The sequence below is a fragment of the Bombina bombina genome, chromosome 6 (assembly GCF_027579735.1).
Source record: "Bombina bombina isolate aBomBom1 chromosome 6, aBomBom1.pri, whole genome shotgun sequence".
NCBI lineage: Eukaryota > Metazoa > Chordata > Amphibia > Anura > Bombinatoridae > Bombina > Bombina bombina.
This window is the reverse complement of record NC_069504.1, coordinates 570,765,129-570,789,686: the sequence shown is the minus strand read 5'-3', so window position 1 is coordinate 570,789,686 and position 24,558 is coordinate 570,765,129.

The window sequence follows — 24,558 nt, the reverse complement described above, 5'->3', positions numbered from 1 at the left end:
ATATATATATATAATATATTTACATACTGTATACATATATATATATATATATATATATATATATATATACACACACACACAAATATATATATATATATATATATACATATCTTTGGGAGTGCTGCCATTATGACCTAGTTAATACACAAACAAAAAGGTATTCACGCACATCCTTTTTTTAAAGCACAACATTTTTTTAACTGTAATTTTTTGCAGAAGTTAAAAATATGCTGTGCTTTTGAAAATGGATGTGCGCCAATACCATTTTGTTTGTATATTAAAGTGAAGGTCCATTTTGATGAATTAGTGCCCGTATAGTGTGTATATAAACTTTTTGTAAGGTGGGCTAAACCAAAATTTTTTATTTGTATTAAAACAAAATCAGTGAGACTGACCATCTCCCATTGGTTAAAGCACCCCACCCAAGCTCAGGTGTGCTCATGACAGTGTAATAGAGTTGTGAATATCAAGCCAGTGAGTCTCATTCTATTATGAAGAGTAAATGCAGGAATGATTCAGCCCTCTGAGGCAAAGGACTGTAGTGTTAGGACCAGTCTATATTGGGGCACCTTGTAAGTTGGTGACTGGCTAAGCAGAATATGGCCATATTGTGTGACTAAGATCCCAATTTATTTTAAAAAAAAAGATGTTTTTTTGCAGGCAATTATTTACAGCAGTTAAAAATATGTTGTGCTTTTGAAAATGGATGTGCGCCAAAACCTTTTTGTTTGTATATATATATATAGTTACTAAATTAAAAGGCCAGCAATGAGCACTAAGTGATTAATACACATTTAGGAACTTAAGGAATTACGGGATAGAAATAAGCATGAAGGGCCGGGTAACACGTACCTACACTAAACAAACAACCCGCTTGGTAACAAATCTTTTTATAGCTAATATGAGTGTGTCACAGGTCCACAGCTTTTCAAGGATGTTATCCATATTTAAAATAAAAAAAAGAGGTCCACACACACACACTGGATTTTAAACAGTCCAATTACATTTACTACTCAGATTGACAACATTAAACACAATGTATGGATTTACCATGCACATTCTGAAGTTGTAGACAAAAAAGGCCTTCCACTAAATCCTTTCAGTCACATAAAAGGGCCTGTTGTGTTTTACGCAGTTAAAGGGACAGTAAAGTAAAAATTAAACTTTCATGATTTAGACAGGACATGTCATTTTAAACAACTTTCTATTTTACTTTTAAAACCTAATTTTTTTCTTACTCTTGGCCTCCTTTGTTGAAAAACGTATAAAGGTAGGCTCAATGCACTACTGGGAACCAGCTGCTGATTGGTGGCTACACATATATGCCTTTTGTCATGACTCACCTGATATGTTCATCTAGCTAGCTCCCTGAAGTGCTGGGCAATTCCTTCAACAAAAGACACCAAGAAAATGTAATACATTTGTAAAATAGATGTAAACAGGAAAGTTGTTTAAAATGTAATTGACTATCTGTATCTTGAAAGAAATAAGTTGAGTTTCATGTCCCTTTAAGTCCCTATTGTGTCTTATACATTCCATTTAGAACTATTATTTTTCAAAATCTACTATTGCAATGCTATTCAAATGCCTAACCAAATGTTTCTGTTATTCAGCTAATAGCATTAATCACACTTCCAGCTAGATTATGAGTTATGCAACCTCTCCCTCAGCACTGGTATATTTCCCTCATCTCTAAAACATGCACTGGTCAAACCTATCCTCAAAAAACCTTCCCTTGATCCAACCTCCCCTTCCAATTACCGCCCTATTTCCCTACTCCCTCTTGCCTCAAAGCTCCTCGAAAAGCTAGTTTATGCACGTCTATCCCATTTCCTTACACTAAACTCTCTTCTTGACCCAATGCAATCTGGATTTCGTTCCCATCACTCTACAGAGACAGCAATTGTCAAGGTTACCAATGACCTACTTACAGCAAAATCCAATTGCCACTTCTCTCTGCTTATCCTCCTTGACCTGTCTGCAGCCTTTGACACTGTTGTCCACCCTCTTCTGCTCCAAACCCTCCAATCCTTCGGCATCTGTGACACAGCTCTCTCGTGGTTCTCTTCCTACCTGACTAACTGTAAATTTAGTGTAGCCTTCTCTGGAACATCCTCTGCCCCGTTACCACTTTATGTTGGGGTACCTCAAGGCTCTGTCCTTGGTCCCCTTCTCTTTTCAATCTACACGTCATCACTAGGTTCCTTAATAAAGTCCCATGGGTTTCAATACCATTTGTATGCCAATGACACCCAAATTTACCTCTCTGCACCAGACCTACCTCCTTCCTTACTAACCCGTGTCACTAACTGTCTATCTCAATCCTTATTTTTCCCCCTTCTTCCAATGTCTCCACCCCCTAAATTTCTATAACTGTTGATAATTCCATCATTACCCCTACCCCGCACGCCCAATGTCTTGGGGTCACACTTGACTCAGATCTTTCCTTCACTCCTCACATTCAGTCCTTGGCTAAAGCCTGCCGCTTCCACCTTAAAAACATTGCTAAAATTAGACATTTCCTTACACAAGATACAACCAAGATTTTAATCCACTCTCTTATCCTTTCCCGCCTCGACTACTGCAATTCCGTCCTCTCTGGTCTACCTAGCTGCCACATAGCTCCTTTACAATCCATTATGAATGCCTCTGCCAGACTCATCTTCCTTACTCGTCGCTCTTCATCTGCTGCACCTCTCTGCCATTCCCTTCACTGGCTTCCTCTTGCCTCTAGGATTAAACATAAAATCCTCACCCTGACATATAAAGCTCTCAACTGCACTGCTCCCCCCTACATCTCAGAACTTGTCTCTAGATACTCTCCCTCCCGTCCCCTTCGATCAGCTCAAGATATCCTCCTCTCCTCCTCACTTGTTACTTCCTCACATTCACATTTACAGGACTTCTCCAGACTGGCCCCCATCTTGTGGAATTCCCTACCTCGCTCCATAAGACTCTCCCCTAGTTTTAACAGCTTCAAGCACTCCCTAAAAACTCTAATATTCTAGGATGCATATAACCAACACTAACCTTTCCTAAGGCCATTGCTTTCCCCTTGAACCCCTTTGATTGTAAGCCTATGGGCCCAGCTGTTTACAGATCGCTTCATAAGAGCCGACTACAACAGTGAAACTCTCGGCAGGGCCCTCTACCCACTTGACCCCTACAAAAGCTATCCTGTACACCAACTATGTTTACAGCGCTGCGGAATCTGTTGGCGCTCTACAAATACCTGATAATAAATATTATTAACAAAAGTTGCGTTATTTAACCCCCTATAGCGCAGCCATTACAAGTTTTCAAACAGCCGGCTTGTGTGTGTGATATAGTGCTTTTAAGCTCCATACCTCACAAAATACAAGCGCTGTTTGGACGTGCTCGTGCACGCTTCCCCCATAGAAATCAATGGGGAGAGCGGGTCAGAAAAAAGTCTAACACCTGTGATCATGGAATGAAAAGCTCCGTAACGCAGCCCCATTGATGTCTATGGGGAAAATAAAAGTTACGTTTAAACCTAATACACTAATATAAACCCCACATCTAAACACCCCTAATCTGTTGCCCCCCACATTGCCGCCACCTACCTACAGTTATTAACCCCTAATCTGCCGCTCCCGATATCACAGCAACCTAAAAAAAATGATTAACCCCTAATCTGCCGCTCCCGATATCGCTGCCACTATATTACAATTATTAACCCCTATTCCGCCATACCCCAACATCGCCACCACTATATTAAAGTTATTAAACCCTATTCCGCTGCTCCCTGACATCGCTGTCACTAAATAAAGGTATTAACCCCTAAACCTCTAGCCTCCAACATCACTGCCACTAAATAAACCTATTAACCCCTAAACCCCCAGCTCCCCACATCACAACCTAAATTAAACTATATTAACCCCTAAACCTAACCCTAACTTAAACCTAACCCTAACTTAAACCTAACCGTAACTCTAACCGTAACCCTAACCCTAACTTAACCCTAACTCTAACACGCTAACTTTATCTTAATTAAAATAGAGCTAAACTAAAGTTACAATTATTAACTAAATAATACCTATTTAAAACTAAATACATACTTACCTGTGAAATAAAACCTAAGCTAGTTACAATATAACTAATAGTTATTTTGTAGCTGGCTTAGGTTTTATTTTTATTTCACAGGTAAGTTTGTATTTATTTAAACTAGGTAGACTAGTTAGTAAATAGTTATTAAAGGGACAGTAAAACACCAGAAATGTTGTTGTTTAAAAAGGTAGATAATCCCTTTATTACCCATTTCCCAGTTTTGCATAACCAACACAGCTATAATAATATACTTTTTACCTCTGTTATTACCTTGTATCTAAGCCTCTGCAAACTGCCCCCTTATTTCAGTTCTTTTGACAGACATTTTTAGCCAATCAGTGCTGACTCCTAGGAGCTTCACGTGCCTGAGCTCAATGTTTTCTATATGAAACACATGAACTAATGCCCTCTAGTGGTGAAAAACTGTCAAAATGCTTTCAGATTAGAGGCGGCCTTCAAGGTCTAAGAAATGAGCATATGAACCTCCTAGGTTTAGCTTTCAACTAAGAATACCAAGAGAACAAAGCAAAATTGGTAATAAAAGCAAATTGGAAATTTGTTTAAAATTACATGCCCTATTTAAATCATGAACGTTTTTTTTACTTGAATGTCCCTTTAACTATTTACTAACTACCTAGTTAAAATAAATACAAACTTACCTGTCAAATAAAATCTAAGCTGCCTAAAATTACAAAAAATAAAAAAAATCTACCATTACAAAAAATAACAAACGAAATTATACAAAACAATAAAAATTATTCCTATTCTAATACCCTTTAAAAAAAGAATCCCAAAATAAAAAAAAACCTAATCTATAATAAACTACCAAGGGCCCTTAAAGGGCCTTTTGGGGGCCCTTAAAAGGGCCTTTTGTAGGGCATTGCCCTAAAGTTAACAACTCTTTTGCTACAAAACAAAGCAAACACCCCTTAACAGTATACCACCCTCCAAACCCACAAAATATAAATAAAGTAAAACAATTATCAAAAATAATAAAAATTATTCCTATTCTAATACCCATTTTAAAAAAACACCCCAAAATAAAAAACCTAATCTAGAATAAACTACCAATAGCCCTTAAAAGGGCCTTTGTAGGGCATTGCCCTAAGTTAAACAGCTCTTTTACCTGAAAAAAATACAAAGACCCACTAACAATACAACCCCCCCAAACTAGCAAAATAAAAACTATCTAAAAAACTAATCTACCCATTGCCCTGAAAAGGGCATTTTTATGGGCATTGCTCTTAAAAGGGCATTTAGCAATCTAAAAATAAAAACTACCCAAAAAATCCTTAAAAAAAACTAACACTAATGCCCGACGATCCACTTACAGTTTTTGAAGTCCCAGTTGAATGATCATCATCTAGGTGGCCTCTTCTATCTTCATCCAGACGGCAAAGTCCTCATCCAGGCGGCGAGAAGTCTTCATCCAGGCGGCCTCTTCTATCTTCATCCAGACGGCATCTTCTATCTTGATCCCGGCGGCGCAGAGCGGGTTCATCCTGAAGACATCCGCCGTGGAGCATCCTCTTCATACGGTCGCCGCCGTACACTGAATCTTCAATGCAAGGGAGCCGTTTCAAAATGGCTGAAAATTTTGAATCAGTCAATAGGAATTAGAGCTGCTAAAATCCTATTGGCTTTTTAAATCAGCAACTCTCATTCTATTGGATGAGGAATGGCCGCCTGGATGAAGACTTCTCGATGCCTGGATGAAGATCATTCAAGCGGGACTTCAAAAACTTTAAGTAGATCATCGGTGGTTAGTGTTTGGGTTTTTTAAGGGTTTTTTGGGTGTTTTTGTTTTTTAAATTAGGGTTTGGGCAGCAAAAGAGCTAAATGCCCTTTTAAGGGCAATGCCCATACAAATGGGTAGATTAGGCTTTTTAAGAATCAGTTTTTTTTTAGTTTGGGTGGTTGGTTGGGTGGGGGGGTTACTGTTGAGGGGTCTTTGTATTATTTTTCAGGGAAAAGAGCTGATATCTTTTGGAGGAATCCCCCACAAAAGGCCCTTTTAAAGGGACAGTAAAGTCAAAACTAAACTTTCATGATTCAGATAGGGCATGCAATTTTAAACAACTTTCCAATTTACTTTTATCATCAAATTTGCTTTGTTCCCTTGGTGGTATTTTTGAAAAGCTAAACCTAGCTAGGCTCAAACTGATTTTTAAACAGTTGAAAACCGCCTACTAGCTCAGAGCATTTTGAAAGTTTTTCACAGTTAGACTGTGCTAGTTCACATATGTAATATAGATAACATTGTGCTCACTCCCGTGAAGTTATTTAGGAGTCTTCACTGATTGACTACACTGCATGTCTGTCAGAGGCACTTAGATAAGGAGGCTGACTGCAAAGGCTTAGATACAAGGTAATCACAAAGGTAAAAAGTATATTAATATAACTGTGTTGGTTATGTAAAAATGGGGAATGGGTAATAAAGGGATTATCTATCTTTTTTTTTTTTATTTATAAACAAGCTTTATTGTCAGGTAATAAACAGCATTACATAGATTAGGTACGTCATACAAAATTTTTGTTGCAAACAAGAATACAATATTCAGAAATTATCAATAATGACGGCTCTTCAGAAGCTTGATTTTTATCTAGAATTTTTCAAACATATAAAACTAATAATAACATATGACGATATCCTGGTTAGTCAAAACATTTCCTCTCTCTGTCTCAGCACACATAGCAGGTAGCTTCTAGTTGTGAGAGTGAAGGCAGAGTGGAGAAAGAAAGAGGGTGAAGAACGTAGAGAGGCGGCACATGGGGGGAAGAGAAAAAAAAAAAAAAAAAGGGGGGGTGATTTAAATTTGTGGGGAGGGGGAGGGGGTTATTCTGTTAGGAAATACTGACCACAGATTCAGTACTCATTTATATTAAAGAATTGTTCCATCTCTCCAACATTATCTCATAGGTTGTAATTTGGCCTATTTTGAGGTAGTGTAGCTTTTCTAGTGCTAAAAGGTCAGATACAGAGGACTGCCAATCGTTCAATGTGGGGATATCTGGTGATTTCCATTTTTTGGGGATCAGTCGCTTTGCTCCTGTGAGCATTAGTAATAACAGGGGTCGATAGAGTGCATTTTTAAGTTTCGGTAGGTTTAGAAAGAGTAAGGTTTCTAGAGTCTTGGGGACCTCTATTTCCATGATATCCGATATTTTTCCCAGTACTCTCACCCAGAAACTATCCAACTTCGGACACGACCACCAGATATGTGTGAGTGTGCCGAGCTCGCCGCAATCCCTCCAGCACAGGGGGCTGGCCCTGGGGAAAAGGCGATGTATCCTACTCGGAGTATGATACCATCTGCATTGTAATTTTAGTTGGATCTCCTGTATGGTAGCCGATACTGATGAACGCCTTACCAAGGAGAATGCCCGGTGCCACTCCTCATGAGAGTGTTCCGTGTCAAGCTCCCTATGCCATGAAGCTATATACGTGGGAGGAGGGGTGTCAGGACCGATCAGCATTAATTTGTAAATGAGGGAAATCAGTCGCCTGTGAGGATTATTAGCGATACACAGTCGTTCAAATGGGGTGAGGTCCCTAGTTAATTGGTCTTTGCACTTAAGATGTGATATGTAGTGCACTAGTTGATTATATCTCAGCCACGAGGTGAAAATGGGGTCATTTATTTCTTTCATTTGATTCTGAGTTTTAAATCCCCCGTTCTCTATGGCGCTATAAAGGCATCCCTCTTTCAGAGTGTAAGGGGTGCGCAGTCTCGATCCTAACTTGTGGTATGGTAGTGCAGGGTTTTCTAGTGTAGGTAGTAGAGGGGAAAGTCCTCTTGTGATGTTAGTAGAAGATAAAGATGCCCTATCCCACTCAGTCAGCACGTCTTTTAATATAGGGTATCTGTTTAGGACTTTAGGACGTTGATTCATGGGAATCCAGGCCAGTGTGCCTACGTTGTTAAGTCCCAAAATATGACTATCTATTCGAACCCATAGTTTGTGGTTTCCGTTTTGTGACCATTCTACAATGTGCTGTAGAGCTATGGCCCTTTTGTATGTATTCAAATCTGGGAAACCCAACCCTCCCCTATCTCTAGAAAGGTACATAGTCCTTCGCGGTATTCTGGGCCTAGTGCCTGTCCATACAAACTGTTCTAATAATCTCTGCATTTGTGGGATGTAATCTTCTGGTAGGGAGATCGGGATAGTCTGCAGAACATATAGAATGCGCGGTAGCACATTCATTTTGATTACCCCTATTTTACCAAGCCACGAAAGTGGCTTGTTTTTCCAGGACGAGAGATCATTAGTGATGTCCTGCTTTAGTTTCAAATAGTTTTCTTTGAATATATCTTGGTGTTTTTGAGGTATATAAATGCCAAGATACTTTAGTTTTGTTGTGGATATTGGGATATTGTATATGTCTCTGAGCATATCTATGTGATCTTGAGGGGCATTAATGTTAAGTAACTCTGATTTCTCTAAATTTAGATGGAAATTTGAGACCTTTCCATAGTTATTTAACTCCCTAAGGAGTTCAGGAACCGATGTGTGTATGTTCGTGAGAGTGTAAAGAATGTCGTCCGCGTAGAGTGCCTGTTTATGTTCGATGTCGCCCAGTTTGACCCCCGTGATTTTGTCATTTCGCCGAATCCTCTGTGCTAGAGCCTCTATGGACAGGGCGAACAACAAAGGAGACAGAGGTATCTATCTTTTTAAATAAGAAAAATCTTGGTGTAGACTGTCCCTTTAAGGGCTATTGGTAGTTTATTGTAGGCTAGGGTTTTATTTTTATTTTGGCTGGGCTTTTTTATTTTGATAGGGCTATTAGATTAGGTGTAATCCTTTTTTATTTTTGATCATTTCATTTTTTGTTATTTTTAGTAATTTAGTGTTTATTTTTTGTAATTTTGTATTTTTTATTTTTTTAATGAGATACTTTGTAATTTTTAGAGTAGTGATTTTATTAATGTGTATATTAGTTTTCTTTAATTGGTAGTTAGTTTAATTTTAGTTTAATAATGATATTAGCTAATTGTTAGTTTAAACTTAGTTCTTTTAATTTGACAGGTAAGTTTTAATTTTATTTAATATAGGAAAATTGTAATTTCAATATAAATTAGGGGGGCGTTAGGTTTAGGAGTTACTAGTTCAATTTAGTTTATTGTGATGTGGGGGGCTTTCAGTTTAGGGGTTAATAGTTTACTTTAGTATATTTTGTTGTGGGGGGCTTGTGGTTTAGGGGTTAATAGGTTTATTATAGTGGCGGCGGTGTAGGGTTTAATAACTTTAGTGCAGTGGGGGCGATGTGGGTGGACGGCAGATTAGGGGTTAATAATATTTAAATAGTGTTTGCGATACGGGAGGGCAGCAGTTTAGGGGTTAATAACTTTAATAATTATTTTTAGTGGCGGCGATGTCGGGAGCTGCAGATTAGGGGTTAATAAGTTTAATATAGTATTTGCTATGCGGGAGGGCCTAGGTTTAGGGGTTAATAGGTAGTTTATGGGTGTTTAGTGCACTTTGTAACACTTTAGTTATGAGTTTTATGTTACAGTTTTGTAGCGTAAAACTCATAACTACTGTTTTTAGATTGCGGAATGGATCTTGTCGGTATAGGCTGGAACACAAGCTTTATAGCCTCACCGCAAAACTCGCAATGGCAGCGCTATGGAAGTCCCATGAAAAAACGTTATTTTTACGTGTGCGGGACTGACGTTGTGGTACAGGCTAAAAGGCTTGCGGTACAGCTATACCGACAAGACTTGTAATGGCTGTGGTGCTGTTTTAAATGGACATTTTTTCAGCGCTAAAACACAAAGGTAAAACTCGTAATCTAGGTGATCTTTAATTGCAACAAATGATGTCAGCAAATATTTACCTCTAAGCATTGAGAAAATAGCACATAAACACTTAAAATAAGCAAATAGCAGATACATACTCAACCAGCTAATTTAAATAATGCTACCATAATTACATGTTGCTTTACGTTATATCATTTATTATAACCTGTTCAAATAAACATTAATTCATCATTCGTAGCACTTAATTAGTTATATCAAAAACAATCCCTTAAAGTTCGCTACTGATGGTAAAACATTAAGGCCTAGATTTAGAGTTCGGCGGTAAAAGGGCTGTTAACGCTCCGCGGGCTTTTTTCTGGCCGCACCATAAATTTAACTCTGGTATCGAGAGTTCAAACAAATGCTGCGTTAGGCTCCAAAAAAGGAGCGTAGGGCATTTTTACCGCAAATGCAACTCTCGATACCAGAGTTGCTTACGGACGCGGCCGGCATCAAAAACGTGCTCGTGCACGATTCTCCCATAGGAAACAATGGGGCTGTTTGAGCTGAAAAAAAACCTAACACCTGCAAAAAAGCAGCGTTCAGCTCCTAACGCAGCCCCATTGTTTCCTATGGGAAAACACTTCCTACGTCTGCACCTAACACTCTAACATGTACCCCGAGTCTAAACACCCCTAACCTTACACTTATTAACCCCTAATCTGCCACTCCCGCTATCGCTGACCCCTGCATTACACTTTTAACCCCTAATCTGCCGCTCCGTAAACCGCCGCAACCTACGTTATCCCTATGTACCCCTAATCTGCTGCCCTAACATCGCCGACCCCTATATTATATTTATTAACCCCTAATCTGCCCCCCACAACGTCGCCGACACCTGCCTACACTTATTAACCCCTAATCTGCCGAGCGGACCTGAGCGCTACTATAATAAAGTTATTAACCCCTAATCCGTCTCACTAACCCTATCATAAATAGTATTAACCCCTAATCTGCCCTCCCTAACATCGCCGACACCTACCTTCAATTATTAACCCCTAATCTTCCGATCGGAGCTCACCGCTATTCTAATAAATGTATTAACCCCTAAAGCTAAGTCTAACCCTAACACTAACACCCCCCTAACTTAAATATAATTTACATCTAACGAAATAAATTAACTCTTATTAAATAAATTAATCCTATTTAAAGCTAAATACTTACCTGTAAAATAAACCCTAATATAGCTACAATATAAATTATAATTATATTTTAGCTATTTTAGGATTAATATTTATTTTACAGGCAACTTGGTATTTATTTTAACTAGGTACAATAGCTATTAAATAGTTAAGAACTATTTAATAGTTACCTAGTTAAAATAATTACAAAATTACCTGTAAAATAAATCCTAACCTAAGATATAATTAAACCTAACACTACCCTATCAATAAAATAATTAAATAAACTACCTACAATTACCTACAATTAACCTAACACTACACTATCAATAAATAAATTAAATACAATTGCTACAAATAAATACAATTAAATAAACTAGCTAAAGTACAAAAAATAAAAAAGAACTAAGTTACAGAAAATAAAAAAATATTTACAAACATAAGAAAAATATTACAACAATTTTAAACTAATTACACCTACTCTAAGCCCCCTAATAAAATAACAAAGCCCCCCAAAATAAAAAATTCCCTACCCTATTCTAAATTTAAAAAGTTACAAGCTCTTTTACCTTACCAGCCCTGAACAGGGCCCTTTGCGGGGCATGCCCCAAGAAGTTCAGCTCTTTTGCCTGTAAAAGAAAACATACAATACCCCCCCCCCAACATTACAACCCACCACCCACATACCCCTAATCTAACCCAAACCACCCTTAAATAAACCTAACACTAATCCCCTGATGATCTTCCTACCTTGTCTTCACCATACCAGGTTCACCGATCCGTCCTGGCTCCGATATCTTCATCCAACCCAAGCGGGGGCTAGACATCCACTGAAGAAGTCCAGAAGAGGCTCCAAAGTCTTCATCCTATCCGGCAAGAAGAGGACATCCGGACCGGCAAACATCTTCTCCAAGCCGCATCTTCTATCTTCTTCCATCCGGTGCGGAGCGGGTCCATCTTGAAGCAGGCGACGCGGATCCATCCTCTTCTTCCGATGTCTCCCGACGAATGACGGTTCCTTTAAGGGACGTCATCCAAGATGGCGTCCCTCGAATTCCGATTGGCTGATAGGATTCTATCAGCCAATCGGAATTAAGGTAGGAATTTTCTGATTGGCTGATGGAATCAGCCAATCAGAATCAAGTTCAATCCGATTGGCTGATCCAATCAGCCAATCAGATTGAGCTCGCATTCTATTGGCTGTTCCGATCAGCCAATAGAATGCGAGCTCAATCTGATTGGCTGATTGGATCGGCCAATCGGATTGAACTAGATTCTGATTGGCTGATTCCATCAGCCAATCAGAAAATTCCTACCTTAATTCCGATTGGCTGATAGAATCCTATCAGCCAATCGGAATTCGAGGGACGCCATCTTGGATGACGTCCCTTAAAGGAACCGTCATTCGTCGGGAGACATCGGAAGAAGAGGATGGATCCGCGTCGCCTGCTTCAAGATGGACCCGCTCCGCACCGGATGGAAGAAGATAGAAGATGCGGCTTGGAGAAGATGTTTGCCGGTCCGGATGTCCTCTTCTTGCCGGATAGGATGAAGACTTTGGAGCCTCTTCTGGACTTCTTCAGTGGATGTCTAGCCCCCGCTTGGGTTGGATGAAGATATCGGAGCCAGGACGGATCGGTGAACCTGGTATGGTGAAGACAAGGTAGGAAGATCATCAGGGGATTAGTGTTAGGTTTATTTAAGGGTGGTTTGGGTTAGATTAGGGGTATGTGGGTGGTGGGTTGTAATGTTGGGGGGGGGGTATTGTATGTTTTCTTTTACAGGCAAAAGAGCTGAACTTCTTGGGGCATGCCCCGCAAAGGGCCCTGTTCAGGGCTGGTAAGGTAAAAGAGCTTGTAACTTTTTAAATTTAGAATAGGGTAGGGAATTTTTTATTTTGGGGGGCTTTGTTATTTTATTAGGGGGCTTAGAGTAGGTGTAATTAGTTTAAAATTGTTGTAATATTTTTCTTATGTTTGTAAATATTTTTTTATTTTCTGTAACTTAGTTCTTTTTTATTTTTTGTACTTTAGCTAGTTTATTTAATTGTATTTATTTGTAGCAATTGTATTTAATTTATTTATTGATAGTGTAGTGTTAGGTTAATTGTAGGTAATTGTAGGTAGTTTATTTAATTATTTTATTGATAGGGTAGTGTTAGGTTTAATTATATCTTAGGTTAGGATTTATTTTACAGGTAATTTTGTAATTATTTTAACTAGGTAACTATTAAATAGTTCTTAACTATTTAATAGCTATTGTACCTAGTTAAAATAAATACCAAGTTGCCTGTAAAATAAATATTAATCCTAAAATAGCTAAAATATAATTATAATTTATATTGTAGCTATATTAGGGTTTATTTTACAGGTAAGTATTTAGCTTTAAATAGGATTAATTTATTTAATAAGAGTTAATTTATTTCGTTAGATGTAAATTATATTTAAGTTAGGGGGGTGTTAGTGTTAGGGTTAGACTTAGCTTTAGGGGTTAATACATTTATTAGAATAGCGGTGAGCTCCGATCGGAAGATTAGGGGTTAATAATTGAAGGTAGGTGTCGGCGATGTTAGGGAGGGCAGATTAGGGGTTAATACTATTTATGATAGGGTTAGTGAGACGGATTAGGGGTTAATAACTTTATTATAGTAGCGCTCAGGTCCGCTCGGCAGATTAGGGGTTAATAAGTGTAGGCAGGTGTCGGCGACGTTGAGGGGGGCAGATTAGGGGATAATAAATATAATATAGGGGTCGGCGGTGTTAGGGGTAGCAGATTAGGGGTACATAGGGATAACGTAGGTGGCGGCGCTTTGCGGTCGGAAGATTAGGGGTTAATTATTTTAAGTAGCTGGCGGCGATGTTGTGGGGGGCAGATTAGGGGTTAATAAATGTAATATAGGGGTCGGCGGGGTTAGGGGCAGCAGATTAGGGGTACATAAGTATAACGTAGGTGGCGGTCGGCAGATTAGGGGTTAAAATTTTTAATCGAGTGTCGGCGATGTGGGGGGACCTCGGTTTAGGGGTACATAGGTAGTTTATGGGTGTTAGTGTACTTTAGGGTACAGTAGTTAAGAGCTTTATAAACCGGCGTTAGCCAGAAAGCTCTTAACTCCTGCTATTTTCAGGCGGCTGGAGTTTTGTCGTTAGAGCTCTAACGCTCACTGCAGAAACGACTCTAAATACCGGCGTTAGAAAGATCCCATTGAAAAGATAGGCTACGCAAATGGCGTAGGGGGATCTGCGGTATGGAAAAGTCGCGGCTGCAAAGTGAGCGTTAGACCCTTTAATCACTGACTCCAAATACCAGCGGGCGGCCAAAACCAGCGTTAGGAGCCTCTAACGCTGGTTTTGACGGCTACCGCCGAACTCTAAATCTAGGCCTTAGGATCTTCTTTCTCAAACATAAATATTCATGTAATTGTTGTTCTCTAATGGAATACAAGATGAAATATTTTTTTAACTACAAAAAGTGCATGTGTCAATCATATATTTAATCTATGAAGAGGCATTTTATTTGAGATTTGGAGCAACTCTGTGTTTTAGAATGATATGGTCTATGTGCTATAAAGTAAGCATATTTTCCTTAGTGAGAGAATACTAATGCATATGGCTGTATTTATATTTTATTGCATAAAGCTTGTCAGATCAACAATTAATGAATAGGTCCATTGGGTTAATATTTTAAGTAAAAAAAAAATTGAGGAAGTCAAATACAAATTAATAAATAAAGGGGAGGTGATGCTTTAACATTTTTTCAGAGATTTTAATTTAAAGGGACAGTCTGCACCTAAATTGTTATTGTTTAAAAAGAGAATGCCTTTATTATCCATTCCCCAGCTTTGCACAACCAACATTGTTAAATTAATATACTTTATAACATTTAAACCTCTAAATTTCTGCTTGTTGCTAAGCCACTACAGGCATGATTTTTTATTGTCTTTTTACAAAGAGAGACTGCTAATTCATGTGGGCCATATAGATATCATGCTCTCTCCTGTGGTGTTGTGGATGACACTTCACTAATTGGCTAAAATGCAAGTCAATAGATAATAAATAAATAGTAATGTGATCAGTGGGCTGTCAGAAGAGGCTTAGATACAAGGTAATCATAGAGGTAACAAGTTTATTAATATAACCATGGTGGCTGTGAAAAGTGGGGAATGGGAAATAAAGGGATTATCTATCATTTTAAACAATAACAATTTTGTAGTAGACTGTCCCTTTAATCTACAACATACTAAACTGATTATTTTAAAATAATTGTACTAATGTTTATACACTCTTTAAAATTGTTCATACACTTCACCTATTGTTCTTTTTTTCTATTTTAGTCTTTGAATTTAGAATTATGATTTTTTCAGAATTAAAATATATTAGTTTGTAATTAAAAGGTGCCTGATCTGTTGTTGGGTTCTTCCCTGTTGCATGTGACATCTACTTGTACAATGACATCATCACATATCGCCAGTCCCTAGTAGTTTAATAAGAGGAGGCCTAACAAAAATGGTCAAACTCTTTTTCAATCTGCACAGAAAAAGTAAAGAGAGAATTTATTCTACAATTACATATTTAAATCAATATCTACATTAAAATGCTCTGCTTCTCTTGAACATGTATTTTTTCTTATTCCCCTAGATAATACTGCAACATGAAGGAGAGTATTAGCTTCACATTGAACAAATTGCTATCAAAACAATATGTTGCTACTTTATTGGACAACATCACAATTATTTGTATATGTGTTAGGCTATCTTGAGAACTAATTACGCTACTCTTCACCTTGGAATATTGGTAGACTAGATGAGCCTTCACATTAGATTCTAAAGTTACATTAAACACAACTAAGTTGTTAAATTTGTATCGTCAAATACAATTTACATACAAGTTATTGTCAGTGATTTCACCATCCCCATAATCATCCTTATGTATCTTTTATCTATCTATCTATCTATCTATCTATCTATCTATCTCTCTCTCTCTCTCTCTCTCTCTCTCTATATATATATATATATATATATATTATATATATATATATATATATATATATATATATATATATTACAGTAATGATATAAAGGACTATTTCTATTTTTCATATGTTATTATACTACAATATTTTTATTTTTGATGCAAAAATCAATACCACTTAGCAACCATGACAAGTGGTTAGCTAAAACAGAATTTTTATTTAAGTTCATTCTAATTTATTTATGTGCCATAATTGTTTTTAGAAATTGACATGAGTGTATAATACAAATGCTTGCTAAGTGTCTAACCTTACTATCTAGATAGCTGTGCATGTTATAAATACATGACGTGCATCCTATTTTGATTATGAACTTCCTTAATAACATGAATAAATAAAGCCATAATTACAGACTATCTTCTGCTCCACTCTCTTGATTTGTAATAAATGACCCACTGATTTAGATCTCCATCAGGAAAGCTTAATAAGATTTTCTGCTCTTTGGGTTCCACAGAGTGCTAATGAGCATACTAGGTTTTTATGAGCTCATATGAGATTTGTATATATGCCTTAACAAGTCTTCAGTTTAAAATATCTATGTAAAAAGATTTTATCTATGTGATAAGAAATGTTACATGCATCTAGTTAATTAATATTCAGTTCTTGCTTTGAAAAAACATTTTGATAATAAAGTCCTTCAATTTATGTTGTAGCGATGCATTACATTTAATACAGCCCTTCCATTTCCAAAACATAACATGTTGCTAAATACAAAGTAAAACTTATCTTTAAACAGCTTTGCTCTCCAATAAGAGGCTGCATCAACTTAGCTGTGCAACACTTTTTAAAGGAACAGTATGGTCAAAATGTAATTTCCCTTTGGAATTTAGCATTTTCTAATATAATTTTATTATTTATTTTACCTGCTTTTACTGTCATTTTAATCTGAAAAATGTAGTTTTTCCATTGCCCTACAGAGGATATGTGCACGAGCTTATGCATTTGTGTTCCTAATGGGCCACAGCAAAGGAGATAAACAATCAAAAGTAGGGTTATCAAATAGCCATATCTAGAAATTTGGATAAGCCTAAGCATCACTAAGCAGAAAACAAACATCCGGAATTTCTTATTGAAAAAGCAGCTTCACACTTCTCATTAGATACTTAAAGGGATATTAAACTTTTATTTTGTGATTCATACAGAGCATACAATGTTTTTTTAAAAAAGTTTCCAGTTTACTACAGTTATGAAATTTGCTTTGTTCCCATGATATTTTTTGTTGAAGAGCAATACATGGCAGGAAATAACTGTCATCTAGTGCTCTTGCAAATGGACAACAATCTTGCAAAATTGGTGCCATATAGTTCTCCAGATATGTGCACACTCTGAGCTGTCTTCCCAGATTTTCAACAAACGATACCAAAAGAACAAAGACATTTTGATAATTGAAAGAAATTAGAAAGGTTTTTTTTTTTCAATTTGTTTTTAAGACTTAAAACAATAAAAAAGGAAAGCTGGACATTTAAAAAACAAAAAACATTCAGGAGTTGATCACAGTCTTGCACTTGGTTTCAGTATATAACAATTTCTGAACTTCAGTCTGTATTGTCATTGTTGTTTTCCAGTGATCTTGAAAACAACATGAAATTGTTATCTGTGTCATTAAGCTTGAGATTTTGTTATCATGGTTATTGATAAACAAAATGGCAAATTCATGGGTTTAGCTCCAAAACCATAGAGAGATGTGTGTATGTTCGGTATAGTGGGTATGTGCGTTTGTTCAGTTATTAGCTATGCTATTTTGTGTGTGTAAAAGTGCTTATAATTCATTACCTTTCACTAATCAAAAAAAAGAAGAGCATGTTGCTTCCTACTGTTATCCAGTAAGGTGGTGGGTGTGTTTTGATCAAGCTTAGAGTTGCATTGCAAAACTTTCGGGGCAATTATTAATAACATGACATAGTGTATGTATGGGGTACTTGTAAAGCATGGCTAATCACCCATAAGGGTCTCAAGGTACTGCTCAATTTATCAACCTCGGAAGGATGAAAGGCTAAGTGTATCATGCCATGGATCTAACCTGCAACCCTCAGGTTGCTACAGAGCCAAGCCACAGTGCATTAGCATGCTGAGCTATCTGTCCGAACCCATACTAAAAAGGTTTATAAAGTTCTTTTAGCTGCTAAACTGTGAAATGGTCCTATAAATATGTTATTAAGCATTAAGAAATTGGATTGTGATCAGAAAAACAGAATAAACATGTGTTAGCTATGTAAAGAAACATTTTTCATCACAATAATGAAAAATTGTGGGTGATATGGAAATGGCTGATTGTGATTGTGCCTACCTCAAAAATGACTCATCAACAGTCAACATGATAATTATCAAATGATAAATTGTGATCACCATTTTGTTTTGTATAAATATCTTTAGCAATGCAGTGAATTATTTGTAATACGTAAATTGAAACAAATGTCCTTTTAAGCACCCTAGGCATCTTCGGATGTACATAAAATACACTGAGGGTAAGATTTTTTACGAGATGAATGCCCAGATCAGTTGCAGGCTCACTCATTTGAGCCTGCAACTGATATTTATGAAGCAGTGGCTTAAACTGCTGCTTCATAAACACTCTCTGCCAAAATGGAGTTGGCGGATGAAAATCACTCCGGATTCATTCGATCGAGGTGATTGACAAGCCCTACTCTCACTCAATTGGTTGCGTGAGGTTAGAGGGCAGTATTGCACCAGTGTTCCCTCATGTAATGATAATTATGGGTAATACATTCGCCACACAATTTGCGATAAGATGTAGACTGGTTAGCAACACATGAATCCTTTCCGCTAGCAAATTGATAAATCTTACCCTAAGGGTAGATGCAGAATTATGAAACTCTAAAAAAAAGGAAATCTATAAGTAGACATGTGCAATTCGTTTCGGATCGATTCGGAAATTCGGCCGAATTCGTAAAATTTGGTATTCGGATTGATTCGGATTTCCGAATTAAAATAGTGCCGAATTTACCGAATAAATCCGAATTAGTTCGGATTTTTTAGGATTTATTCGGTAGATTCGGATGGCCATGGATTACACTAGTATTGTACAGTATATTAGGTTATATCACTCTGCTATGGGTTACACCTAATATACAGTACATAATACTAGTCTAATACACAGCACATCCCACCGAATTCCCGAACCGAATCAAACCGAATCCAGCCGAATTTATTTGAATCCGAATGAATCCGAAATGAATCCGAACCGAATTGATTTGAATTTTTCCTAATTCGAATCGATCCGAACTGAAATTCGAAAAAATCCGAACCGAACCAAATTTTTTCGCCATGCACATATCTATCTATAAGTAAGTTAAACTGTGTCTTGTTTTTTGGAAAGAAAGTGATTGAAAGTTAATGTGTCACATACTTGTCCCCTTAAGATCTTACTTCCAGCATTTTACAGGTATCTATAGAAACTGAGAGGAATGAAAAACATTATAGATAATGCATTCCGGCTTCTGTACAGCAATACTTACTGCCCAATGCAATGCAGCACATTTTATATCACTGTAGACTCAACCCTCACGAACAAAAGCTTTAAACTTTCATTCACTGTAATAACAGAAGATTTGTTTGAGATTTTATAGCCTGTTTGTTTTAATGAAAACTATTTTCAAAGTGCCTTTTTAAAGTGCCTTTTGAGAAATGTTCTTATTAAGTCAGAAATGGTGCATTAGGTAAGAAATGTTATTATCGTCAAATATAATTTCATTTTAATTTCTCGACATTTAGAGCATCAAAAAAGTAATAGGCAAAATATGGAAGCGATTTATAAAAAGAGTGATACATCCGCAAGGGTGATGTAATTGTTCTTTAACAAGCAGATTGCTTTCACCAGCTTTTTTGTCTGTATGATTATAAATCTACTATTATATGTCTTATTAACTAACAGTTTCTGTCTCTTTCATATTAAAATGTATCTCCGCACTGCCCTCTTCAAAGTCGTTTTATTGTTTAATTGTTGCTCTGCTGAATATTATTACTCATACATTTTACTAGTAATTTGCTTTTTATACAGTAGTTTATTTTGTTTTTATATTTAGAATCTGCATACTTAATTTCCTTTTCCCCTTTTAGTAACTTTATACATAGCAGGATATAAGCTAATAAAATACTCTTTAAGATTCACTAATTAATGTGCTCTCTCTTTTTTTTTTTCTCTTCATGCAGATTAGTCTGCTTGAAGCTAATCAGCTTCTGGAAATTAAATAAAAGGGTAATTAAAAGAAATAACAACAGTATAATTATTAATGTGTGAGACATATTATTTAACTTACAATGTATCACTTCATTATAAGTTTTGCAGCAGTGCAATCATTCGGCTAGATTGCGAGTCTTGCGTTATGAGTAAAAAAGCAGCGTTAAGCCTCATAACGCTGCTTTTTTACTACCGCTGCTATTACGAGTCTTGCAAATTTAGGGGCACTGCACACTTTTTTGGCTGTACCGCAAATCAATGTATGCATATTGCGTATTTGGGGCAATGCCCCGCAAAAGGCCCATTTAAGGGCTATTGGTAGTTTAGTTTAGGTTAGTTTTTTTTTTTTTTTTTTGGTGGGCTTTTTATTTTGATAGGGCTATAATATTAGGTGTACTTAGCTTAAAGATCTTATAATTTGTTTTTTTATTTTCTGCAATTCAGTGGGGGGTTGTAATTTAGCTAATTGCATTGAATTTAGTTAATCGTATTTAATTTAGGGAATTTATTTAATTGTAGGGTTAGGTTAGGTGTTAGTGTAAGACAGGTTAGGATTTATTTTACAGGTCAATTTGTATTTATTTTAGCTAGGTAGCTAGTAAAGAGTTAATAACTATTTAGTAACTATTCTACCTAGTTAAAATAAATACAAAGTTGCCTGTAAAATAAAAATAAACCCTAAGCTAGATACAATGTAACTATTAGTTATATTGTAGCTATCTTAGGGTTTATTTTACAGGTAAGTATTTAGTTTTAAATAGGAATTATTTAGTTATTAATAGTAGGTTTGATTTAGATTTAATTTAATTATATTTAAGTTAGGGGGTGTTAGGGTTAGGGTTAGACTTAGATTTAGGGGTTAATAAATATAGTATAATGGCGGCGATGTTGGGGGCAGCAGATTAGGGGTTAATAAATGTAGATAGGTGGCGGCGATGTTAGGGGACAGCAGATTAGGGGTTAATAATATTTAACTAATGTTTGCGAGGCGGGAGTGCGGCGGCTTAGGGGTTAATATGTTTATTATAGTGGCGGCGATGTCCGGAGTGGCAGATTAGAGGTCAATAAGTATAATGTAGGTGTCGGCGATGTCGGGGGCGGCAGATTAGGGGTTAATAAGTGTAAGATTAGGGGTGTTTAGACTCAGGGTTCATGTTAGGGTGTTAGGTGTAAACATATAATGTGTTTCCCCATAGGAATCAATGGGGCTGCGTTACGGAGCTTTACCCTGCTTTTTTGCAGGTGTTAGACTTTTTCTCAGCCGGCTCTCCCCATTGAAGTCTATGGGGAAATCGTGCATGAGCACGTACAACCAGCTCACCGCTGACTTAAGCAGCCCTGGTATTGGAGTGCGGTATGGAGCACAATTTTGCTCTACGTTCACTTCTTGCCTTTTAACGCCGGGTTTCTGAAAACCTGTAATACCAGCACTGTAGGTAAGTGAGCGGTGACAATAACGTGCAAGTTAGTACCGCACCCTTCATAACGCAAAACTCGTAATCTAGCCGATTGTTTAATGTGTGTCTCCAATTGGATCCAGCCACCAATTTGAAAAGAATCCCCTAGAGAGGAAGCATATATTTTATTTTATATTTAACTAACACTCTTTTAGATATTAAAGGGGCATGAAACTAAACATTTTATTTCATGGTTCAATTTAAAAAAAAAGTTTCCAATGTATTTTTATAATCAAAACTATTTCCTTCTCATGCAGCTTTTTTGTTGAAGAGATGGCACACACCTGGAGAACTGTATGGCAGCAGTTTTGCGAGAATGCTGTTGAGCACTACATAGCAGCAAATGTATAACATTGTTAAAAGCATTCTTGCAAAACTGCTGCCATTTAGTGTTCCTGACACGTACATGCTCCTGAGCCTACCTTCATGCTATTCAATTAGCAATGGCACAGGAAACAAGAGGCGCTGTAAAAAGCTTGGTGTAAATATAGTGATTGAAAAGGTAAAATTATTTAAAAAATGTAATATATACTGGGGACGTCTCCCAAAAAAAAAATAAAAAAATTAATTGTCTTAAAAGTATGTTTCAAATCATTTATATAGAAAGCAACAATATTTCATCAAAGTGCAAACAATGTTACAGGTGAAAGGCTATTACAAATCACTTACACCTAGATTACGAGTTTTGCGCTAAACAGGGTGTGAAACGAACGCAACAAAAGTTGCGTTATTTCACCCTCCATAGCGCTGCCATTACGAATTTCTGAAAAGCCTCCTTGTGCGTACGATATAGTTGCATTAAGCTCCATACCGCACAAAATCCAAGGGCTGCTTTGACGTGCTCATGCATGCTTTCCCCCATAGACATCAATGGGGAGAGAGTGTTAGAAAAAAACACCTGCGATCGCGGAATGAAAAATTGCCATAACGCAACCCTATTGATGTCTATGGGGAAAAAAAGTTACATTTAAACCTAACACCCTAACATAAACCCGAAAGGGCATATGTATCAAGGTCTGGCGGACCTGATCCGACACTGCGGATCAGGTATGCCAGACCTCGCTGAATACGGCGAGCAATACGCTCGCCATATTCAGCATTGCACCAGCAGCTCACAAGAGCTGCTGGTGCAACGCCGCCCCCTGCAGACTCGCGGCCAATAGGCCGCCAGCAGGGGGATATCAATCAACCCGAACGTACTCGATCAGGTTGTATTGTGGCGATGTCTGTCCGTCTGCTCAGAGCAGTCGGACAGGTTATGGAGCAGCGGTCTTTGTGACCGCTGCTTCATAACTGCTGTTTCTGGCAAGCCTGCAGGCTCGTCAGAAACACGGGGCATCAAGCTTCATTCTGAGCTTGATCCATATGCCCCCAAGTCTTAACACCCCTAATCTGTTGCTCCCAACATTGCTGAAACCTAAATAAAGTTATTAACCCCTAATCTGCTGCCCCTAACATCGCCGACACTTTTAAAAGCCCTATTCCGCCACTTCCCGACATTGCCGCCACTATAATAAAGTTATTAACCCCCCTAAACCTCCGGCTTCCCACATCTCCGCCACTAAATAAACCTATTAACCCCTAAACTGCCAGCCCCCCACATCGCAAAACACTAAATTAAGCTATTAACCCCTAAACCTAACACCCCCTAATTTTAAATTAAAATTACAATATAACTCTATTTAAATAAATAAAAACTTACCTGTAAAATAAAAATAAACCTAACATTAAACTATAAATTTAATCTAACATAACTAATCTAATAAAATAGAAAATACTACCAATTAAAATATCTAAATTACAAATTTAAAAAAACTAAACCTAAGAAAAGAATGTAAAAATCTAAATTACAACTAAAAAGACAAATCCTAAGAAAAATTAAAAAAAAAGTTTACCAAAAATAATTAACACTAAAAGCATGAAAAATAAAAAACACTAACGGCTAGATTTAGAGTTTTGTCAGTAACGACCCGCGTAGCTAACGCTGTTTTTTTTTCCCCCACACCTTTTATATACCGCTGGTATTTAGAGTTCACAGAAGGGCTGCGTTAAGCTCCAAAAAGGGAGCGTATAGCATAATTTACCGCCACTGCAACTCTAAATACCAGCGGTGCTTACGGACGCGGCCAGTTTCAAAAACGTGCTCGTGCACGATTTCCCCATAGGAAACAATGGGGCCGTATGAGCTGAAAAAAAACCTAACACCTGCAAAAAAGCAGTGTTCAACTCCTAACGCAGCCCCATTGTTTCCTATGGGGAAACACTTCCTAAGTCTGCACCTAACACCCTAACATGTACCCCGAGTCTAAACACCCCTAACCTTACACTTATTAACCCCTAATCTGCCGCCCCCGCTATCGCTGACCCCTGCATATTTTTTTTAACCCCTAATCTGCCGCTCCGTACACCGCCGCAACCTACGTTATCCCTATGTACCCCTAATCTGCTGCCCCTAACACCGCCGACCCCTATATTATATTTATTAACCCCTAATCTACCCCCCCCCAACGTCGCCGCCACCTACCTACAATTATTAACCCCTAATCTGCCGACCGGACCTCACCGCTACTATAATAAATTTATTAACCCCTAATCCGCCTCACTAACCCTATAATAAATAGTATTAACCCCTAATCTGCCCTTCCTAACATCACCAACACCTAACTTCAAGTATTAACCCCTAATCTGCCGACCGGACCTCACCGCTACTCTATTAAATTTATTAACCCCTAAAGCTGTCTAACACTAACACCCCCTAAGTTAAATATAATTTTTATCTAACAAAATAAATTAACTCTTATTAAAAATAAATTATTCCTATTTAAAGCTAAATACTTACCTGTAAAATAAACCCTAATATAGCTACAATATAAAGTATAATT